The following is a 9,612-nucleotide window of genomic DNA, read 5'->3' on the forward strand; positions in this document are numbered from 1 at the left end:
TGCTAAAGACAGACATGTGCATAAACAAACGTGGTGAAGAAAGCTGATGGTCCCCAGTTATCAAAATATATAGCATCTGAGGTCTTAAAGGCTTGAAGGCAAACAAGTGGCCATCTACCTCGGAAGCAACAAAGCCCACAGAGAAGAAGCACACAAGCCTGTGTGAACATAAGGTGTTGAAGGGAACAGGTAGCAGACACCAAAGAACAAAAACCATCACTGTGTGATCACCTTCCCCACATGAACGCTGAAGACGAATGTGTACACAAATAAGTGTGATGAAGAAGGCTGATGGTGCCCGGCTATTGAGAGATATTGCGTCTTGGGTCTTAAAGGCTTGAAAGTAAACAAGCGGCCATCTAGCCCAGAAGCAACAAAGCCCACATGGAAGCAGCACAACAACATGTGTGATCATGAAGGGCGAGGAGACCAGGTTTTAAGCACCAAAGGTGAGGAGGGGCGGGGGGCGGGAATCATATCATCGTGAATGAGGGGAGTGTGATGGGGACCCAATGCCCATCTGTAGACAACTGGACATCCCTTGCAGAGGGGTAGTGGGGAGGAGATGAGTCACTCGGGGTTCAGTGTAGCAATAATGAAACTCACAACTTTCCTCTAGTTCTTAAACACTTCTTCCCCTCAACTTTCATGATCCCAATTCTACCTTGCAAACCTGGTTAGGCCAGAGGATGCACAGCGGTACAGATGGGAATGGGAAACACAGGGAATCTAGGACAGATGAACCCCTCAGGACCAGCAGTGAGAGTGGTGACACTGGTAGGGAAGGGGAGGTGGAAAGGGGGAAAACCGATCACAAGGATCAACATATAACCTCTTCTCTGGGGCATGGGCAACAGAAAAGTGGGTAAGGGGAGATGCCGGGCAGTGTAAGATAAGATAAGATAAGATAAGATAATAATTTATAAATTATTAAGGATTCATGAGGGAGAAGGGAGTGGGGAGGGGTGGGGGGAGAAAGGAAATTGAGGAGTTGATTCCAGGAACCTAAGCAGAAAGCAAATTTTGAGAATGATGAGGGTAACAAATGTATAAGTGTGCTTTACACAATTGAGGTATGTATGGATTGTGATAAGAGTTGTATGAGCCCCAATAAAATGATTTTTAAGTTAATATCTAGAAAATAATGATGGCAACATATGTACAAACATGCTTGATACAATTGATGTATGGATTGTTATAAGAGCTGTAAGAACCCTCCAATAAAATGATCTTTAAATTTAAAAAATTAGAGGTCAAGCTATTAGTGAAATCATAACCCGTATTCATCTCACCGTGGATCCAGTGGGCGCCCAAACTCTTCCTGTAGTGATTTCCTCTGGTCCAGATATCCCATAATTAGAATAGTCTTTCTTAGCAACTGACCCAACTCCGTATAAGATCCCTAGCATGAGGAATAGGACTTTTTCCCCCCTTTTTTTTGGGGGGGGGGGAGGATAGCTCGAACACAGTCCCCCACTACCACAAATTATGCAGTCGAGTTTCCCACATTTGGGGAAATCGCAGGGGTCAGCACACCCAGAGTGCAATGGGTGAGCCTCGCCCTGGGAAAACCACCTTCGTGATCATGGTATCTCCCCTGCCAGGTAAGTATAAGGAATAGGGCTTTTAAGGTAGGGAAAGCCAACTGTATGCCATTAGAATGGACTCAACCTAGAAAAGTAGTAAACCAAAGAAAAAGTGCATTTCTGGAGGGTTTGCAGAGAGATGGATGGTGGTAAAGCTGGTCTTACCATGTTGACTATTAACTTAAAGTAGCTGTCTTGATATAATGATGGAATAACCTTTTAAAGACACCGTTATAGTACTAGATAGGTGGCAATACCTTTCAGGGTTGGGGTAATCCCCTCCAGGATTCATGAGTCCAGGAACCCAAGGGTGAAAATGGGAGTGGCACCACTTTATTACTCCGAGTTACCCACTATCAGCATTTTTGCTGCTTGTCCCTGCAATCCTCTGCTCTTTGGGGCTGGCACTTTTAATTACAAAGAAAAGAATACTATTGAGCTGGAGGTTAAGAATGCCTCCTAGTCAATTTGGGCTTCTCATACCACTAGACCAGCGGTTCTCAGCCTATGCGTTGTGACCCCTTTGGGGGTCAAACAACCTTTTCACAACCTGTTATGAATTAGTCACCCAACATGAGGGACTGTGTTAAAGGGTTGTGGCATTAGGAAGGTTGAGAACCATTGTTCTGGGTCAACAAAGAATGGAATTACTATATGGGGTGATGTGATTGATCCTGATTACCAAGGAGAAATATGATTGAAATTGCATAATGGAAATGAAGAGTATGGGTGTCTAGAATATAGGAAATTCCTTAGGATCTTTTATTAGTACCATGTCCCGTGATAAACAACAAGAACTCTATTCAGAATAGCTACTAATAGCCTAGACCAGCGGTTCTCAACCTGAGTTGCAACCCCCTCGGGGGTTGAACACCCCGTTCACAGTGGTCGCCTGATTCATAACACTAACAAAATTATAGTTATGAAGTAGCATAATTGTATGGTTGGATCCCCACAACATGAGGAACTGTATGAAAGGGTTGTGGCATGAGGCAGGTTGAGAACCACTGCTCTAGATACTTCAGGAGTGAACGTTGGCTCCTCCTGCCAGGCAAAGAACCAGGACCAGCTGCATTGCTTACTGAGGGCAAAGGAAATAGGAATGGGCTATTGAAGAAGTGTGTTAGTCCAGGTTGACTAGAGAACCAAATCCAGAGACACTCGTAGGTGTATAAGAAAAAGCTTTATATAAAGAGTAATTGTATATTAAGAAAACATCCCAGTCCAGACCAGATCAAGTCCATAAGTTCAATATTAGCCCACATGTCTAAAACCGGTCTATAAATTCCTCTTCAGACTCACACAACACATGCAATGACAACGAATGAAGGAAGATCATTGGACAGTGAGTGGAAAGTGTTGTGCATCCAGTGTGAGTCTGCACATGACTCCTTCATTTCCATCTCTATAACCTATTCCGCAAGTCGACGTGACATTATGTAGCTACAAGAAAGGAGTTCTAAATACAGACTATGGCTTCATGATCAGTTGCAGAAATGAAGACTGCAATTGTTTTGAGTATTTTATCTTTGTATGTAAGCATCAGCTATTTTTGCCTTATTCACATATAAAAATATAGATACTATGTAAATGGGACAGTGTGTTTTCAGTGCTTTCATGTTAGTTAAGAATAAGTATGACTATATTATTGTCTTTATTTGCAATGAGTTAGAATCTCCATGATAGCACTGGATACAGTTTATAGGTCTAGGAACAGGGTATAGTTGAGGTTACCAAACAAATTTAAAACAATTATGGTACGGAGAGAATTTTTGGAAATAAAAGTATTGTTTCCATGTGCAAATTATTTATATAATTAAAACTGAATAAACATAATCATTAAAAATAATGGAATGAAACAAAGGAAGCTTCTTATTAAAATGATGTCCTATTAAAAAACTTCCATCCTGTCTCTGCTCCTGCTCCACAGATCTGGCCGCCAGCTCCCTGGCTAGTTGAAATTTGATGAGCATACCTTCATCGCCATCAGGCCAGACAGTAAGCAGCGCAGCCCAGTGGGGTGACATCATCAAGCACTCGGAATATGTGGAATTTATGAAGTTAATTAGGCCTCTGAGCAACACCTGAAGCAGCATCACATGGACCTGAAAGGCCGCCCATTCTTCCCAGGACTGGTGAAGTACATGAACTGAGGACCATTTATGGCCATGGTCTGGAAGGGGCTGAATGTGGTGAAGACAGGCCAGGTGATGTAGGGGGAGGCTGGGTACCATTCCAGGGGACTTCTGTGTTGAAATTGTGCGAAATATCATTCATGGCAGTGACTTGGTCAAAAGCGCTGAGAAAGAAATCGGTCTCTTGTTTAAGCCAGCAGAATTGGTGCACTAAAGGCTTGTGTCTCTTAACTGGATCTATGAGAAAGAGAGGGACAAAATGGTCATGTCTCTGCGAACCCGCTGGCACTGCTCCGTGTGCCTGTCCTGCATGCAGCTCTTCCTTCCAAGTTTGGAAAGAGAAGGATTGACATCCTCTCCTAAAGCACATTGACCAGTAAAGCCTTTGAAGACTGAGGAAAAGAAAGAAAGAAAGAAAGAAAGAAAGAAAGAAAGAAAGAAAGAAAGAAAGAAAGAAAGAAAGAAAGACTTTCATATTAAAGATATATTAAATTGGTATATATGTTGCATTCCATTTGCTCAACAACAAAATAAGTAAACTAGAAGATTATGCTAGAAAAAAACAAATTCTTATTTTATTTCTATCTCTTACAGTAATGCAAAACAAAACAAAATAAAACTAGAAAAAAATACATCATTTTTAAAAGTCTTTAGAACTCCATATATTGAACCATATGATTTCTAATCTCATAGAGAGTGCAAGAGTTAATCTATCCAAACTTCTACTGAGAACTAATTCTACATCACATGGAAGCCAGAGTGATGGACAAGTGAGCTAAGTACAGAGAAGGAAAATATGAAGAGGTAACCAGAATATAAACTCCTCAGCATTCATAAAATTCTTGAGATGTTTCTGAAACTCACCCACCAACAAAGTGTTAATGGGGCATAACCCCCAGGAACGCTCAGTAGGGTGTGCAGAAGAGAGGGAACTGCTGCTTTTCGGTTTACTCCTTCTCTACTTTTCGGTCTTTTTTTCTGCATAAAGATGTATGAATTTATGTATTTTAAAACTTATTTCAGAGCATGAATTTTATGAAAATAAATTTGGACTGAATGTATTGGAAAGACTTTAGAGAAGACATATCTTCAGAGGAATTTTTAATCTGACTAAATGAGAAAATTAAAGTTTTTAAGAGGAAAGCAGAGAGAGAGACAATGTAAAATATGCTCTGCTTCTAGTCCTACAGTATAATGAAAAGCACATTCCATGAAACCTGAATTTATAATTCCATTGGGCAGCTTGACCTCATTCCACAGAATCACCTGGAAGTTAGTTTTTTTTATGCATATACACACTAATAAAGATCTAGCCCTCCTATAGAAATTTAATAAAAGTCCAGTCTCTTATCAAAAGTAAGTACATATTCAAGGTAATAGATTCAGGCAGCACAATAACTTAAAGTCTATAACCCTTCTTAGCTTTTAAGCTTATATATTTGGTTCATGAGTAGCACCTTATGAGGCAAATTTCAATAGAAAAATTGAAGAGTGGGGAGATTTTTTTCCCCAAAATTCTAAGTTTCAGGTGGAAATTTGTTGAAGCACATGATTTAGCTCATGCTTACTTTGGAAATATTGTTATTAATGCAGAGCCATATTTTCCAGGGAAAATTACTTTTAGTGCCATCCATAAGATGGAAACTAGAGGTTTGCACTGGTCTTTCTCTTTTAAAAAATTCTGCATTCTACCCAAAGCATCTGTAGGCTACAGAATATTATCAGACAACTAATACATCCCAATCAGACTGAATTTATTTATAGACAACGTTCTTTTTGCAATGTTAGATGCCTCATTAACTTGATTCAGCTTGTGCATAGCAAAAATATTCCCTCCCTCTTCAGATTTTTGATAGAGTGAATTATAATTTCTTGTCTCACTCATTAGAAACCTTTAGTTTGGAGGACATTTAAGAAAGATGTTGTACCACTTAAATGAATCCTGGATGACTTGTCCTGGTTATGTGTTTCATATACTTTCTGTTGGGAGGGATATGAAATGATATAATGGCCATTCTTAATTGCTATTTTACCTGAAGAAATAAATTAAAATATAATCAGGTCATAAAAAGACCTTATTATTATTTTTCCAAGGAAAAATAGAATGTGAATTTTTATTTCAGTATATCCCACCAGATATGTTATGGTCAAGTTAGTGGGCGTGGTTGGGAGAGTTGATGTTTTCTCACTCGTGATTACTTTTAAAATAATCTTCTGAGAACAAATCTCAGGAGATATCTGAAAACTAGCACATATAACTCTCATATTAGATTTCACATCTTCAGATTTTCTTTTGAATATCACTAATCACCTGTGGGTTGAAAGCAAGCTCTTCTAATGTGTCTTATGCTTTCATAAGTGCAGGGGTGAAGGCAAGGGAAAGATTATTTCTCCTCAATTTATCTTTGCTGCATTTCTAATTCTTATTATTACCGGGTTTAACAGGTTAAATTGAGTCCAGGAATGGGGTGGTAATTAAGTTTACTTACATTTCTCTCCAATTTAACAGTTTATATTTTCAGTGAATTTTCACACAAGTAAATAAGAGCATGTAATATTTGATGTAAATTAGCCATAAATTAATTGTACTGGACAGTTTTATCATTTTGTGTAAATAAAATGACAATCTTATTTTTTGAACGCAGTTATTAAATTGCAGTCTACATTATTTCAGATATAGCCTATTCTATTTTATTTACCTGTTCCCCATACTGGAATATACTACATGAATACTACCCAAGACATGTTACTTTCATTTATTCAACCAATACATTCCCTTTCAAGTGGTAGGCATGTTAATTATCTTATAGATCTAATATTATCATAGTTATTTTAATCAAAGTTTGTTATATAACAAAATATAGTAATTTCATGGCTAAATCTTAACATTTTCAAATATGTGGCAGAAATGTAAACACCCTAATCAAATTTTAGCATTTCTCTAATTTTAATCAAAGAAACATATCCTGACATTCTGCAATGCAGACTTCTTTTTCAATCTTTTATCATTTACATTCTAAGTAAACCTCCTCTCAGAAAAAGGGTTTAAAAGGAAACCTCTAACTATAAGATCCCTCTATGTCACTGAAATATAGAAGTCAATAAAAAAATTGTTCTGCAAACATATCTACTCAGTGTTTTGTCATCAACGACCAAGATATTAACTATAAAGTGTGTCCTATTGTAGACTATCAGCAGTCCTGAATCCATACTATTTGATTTTGTTTTTATTCTAACAATAGAATAAGGAACAGTCTCATGTGCAAGTGAACCAGCATGGCCTATGATCATTATATGAAGTTCTTGTGAAGGAAATACAACCCAACCAAACCCACTGTCATCTAGTCAATTCCAAATGATGGTGACCCTACATCATGCTTCTAGACTGTCACGCTTCACAAGAGCAGAGAGCACCGCCAGGGCTCCTTTGCGATGGAATTTCGATGGGATAATTGAAAGTTTCTAAAATTAAGATAGAGTTCTTAAATTCTTAAAGATTTCAGTGTATGCTCAAACTATGTCACTTGGTTTGAGTATTTATGACTGATCCGTTGACTGGCTGTCACGTTTATAATACACAAATGAAAAAATAATTGTGAGTTCATTTTTGGATTCTATCATCTATCCAATGCTCAGTCTTTGAAGGTTTCATGGTACATGGAGCATGCCCAAACTAATGACCAGCCTCTATTCTAATCACAGGTACAGTCAGCTGTGGGAGGCTGCCGCCCATGAATGGTCTATAATCAGCTTGAGACATGAAACTGAGTCATTTCTGGAAGTGTGGGGGCTGCTCTTTCACTCCTTTCAGCACATGAATGCCACCATAAAATAAGATTAAATGCTCTGGGGTGTCCCCCGCTGCTTCCCTTCCCTATTGGTGAACTTTTCATGATATGTGGGCTCCTACTGCATTTATGTTTTCTCAGCTTCAAATGATCTCACTCACAATTTTGCATTGGACAGTCTGTTTTGCCACATTTCAAAAATAGAACATTTTCTGTATTTTTGTTATGTTATGTTAAACAAATGTGCATGTTAAATATGTAAAATATTAAAATTATAATACCTTCCTTGGTGACCCACTCCACTCAGTGTCACCTCTGGGCAAAAGATTTGTGAGTTTTTTTCATATTGTCTAAAGTTAGCTGTAAACTTGTCCTCGAAAACACTATTATTAGGGGCTCATGCTGCAATCATAGACTGTAGACTTTCTGCCTGAAGCTTCTAAACTTCAAACTATAAGGTTTCCTTTCTTTATTTTAAATGTATCTTTGTCTCTTGAATTACAGACACACATCTCCCTGAATCTTATAAAAATTTATTTTACTTAAGTTCTTGTTCACCTGAATTTTGGGGAAAAAATATTGTAAACAGGCTCTACATAAGTTACTTTTCCCTTGCATTTAAAATGGTCTTCTTAAGCAATTGATAAAGCTAAAAACTCGCGCAAAAGTGCTAGTCTGGAAATTGCATCAAAATTAAATAAATTTGTACCTATAAATTAGAGTTATTGCATACAAATGCAATACCTTATAATTCCTCAAATCATAAGCAACCAGGCTATCCTTCAAAAGGAGATAATAAACTGTGATATATCAATACATGGTAACTGTTGTAATTAAAAATAAATAAGCTATCAAGCCACAAAAGGAAAAGGAGGAGTATTAAATGCACATTGATAAGTGAAAGCAGATAGTCTGCAAAGAATACACTGTAATAAATAACATTTTGGAATGGCAAATCCAAATACTATAGAAAATAATTTAAAAGATCAGTGAGCATGTTAGGCTGGGTTCTCTAGAGAAGCAAAACCAGTGAAACTTAAATGCATATGTATCTATAAAGAGGTTTGCATCAAGAAATGCCTCATGCAGAAGTGGGCAAATTCACCCCGGTGCAAATTCACGGGTCAGATAGTAAGCTGCAAACTTCTAATTTTTGTAACCGTGAGGCCTCATGTACTAGGAAGTGGGGAAGACCACAGACTGGTGGATGTAAAATGGAATGAACCCAAAGTTGGTCTTCCACAGATGGCCCCCTGGAACAGCAGACAACATGGCACCGTCACTGCAGCTAGTCCTACAGAAATTGAAGTACTTTTACCACTGTCTTCAGTCTGAAATTGATCGAGCATGAAATTCAGAGGCATTGATAATTATTGGTGATTTAAATGCACAAGTTGGAAACAAAGAGGAAGAAACAGTAGTTGGAAGATGTGGGCTAGATGACAGAACTAAGCTGGAGCTCATGTGACAGAAGTTTGCAAGACCAACGACGGGTTCATAGCAAGTACCTTTTCCAACAGCATGAATGGCTTTTCAATAGCACACAAGACTTTTCCAGAAGGAATACACAGAGATCAAACTGACCACATTTGTAGGAAGAGAAAATGGAGATCGATATCACTAGCTAAAAGGAGGCCAGGGGAAGGCTATGGAACAGATCCTTAATGACATATATGCAAGTCCAGGGTAATGCTGAAGAAAATTACAATAACCCAATGAGAGCTAAGTCCAACCTTGAGTCTATCCCATCTGAATTTCAAGAACAGATCCCCCACATTGAACGGTAATGGCAGAAGACCTGATGAGCTGTGGGAGTACATCAAGAATATCACTCATGAAGGAAACAAAAGACCATTTAAAAGACAGGAAAGAAAGAAGATATCAAAGTGGACATCAGAAGAGGCTCTGAAACATTCTCTTACCTGTAGAGTGGCTAAGCCAAATGGAAGAAATGATGAAGTCAAGGAGCTGAACAGAACATTTCAAAAGGCAGCTCAGGAAGACAAAGTATTCCAATAAAGTGTGCGACGACCTAGAGTTAGCAAACCAACAAGGAAGAGCACACTCGACATCTATTACACTAAAAGAATTGAAGGAAAAATT

At 38.2% G+C, this 9,612-nt stretch overlaps 1 non-coding gene across 1 annotated transcript; it reads right to left on the reverse strand.

Moving 5' to 3' along the window:
• Positions 1-1,448: 1,448 nt before the first annotated feature.
• On the reverse strand, positions 1,449-1,612 carry LOC142427022 (U1 spliceosomal RNA). The gene has a single exon (XR_012779865.1). It is a non-coding gene; the product is annotated as a U1 spliceosomal RNA (small nuclear RNA).
• Between the last annotated feature and the right edge of the window lie 8,000 nt (positions 1,613-9,612).

Source organism: Tenrec ecaudatus, chromosome 14 (genome assembly GCF_050624435.1).
Source record: "Tenrec ecaudatus isolate mTenEca1 chromosome 14, mTenEca1.hap1, whole genome shotgun sequence".
Classification (NCBI taxonomy): Eukaryota; Metazoa; Chordata; class Mammalia; order Afrosoricida; family Tenrecidae; genus Tenrec; species Tenrec ecaudatus.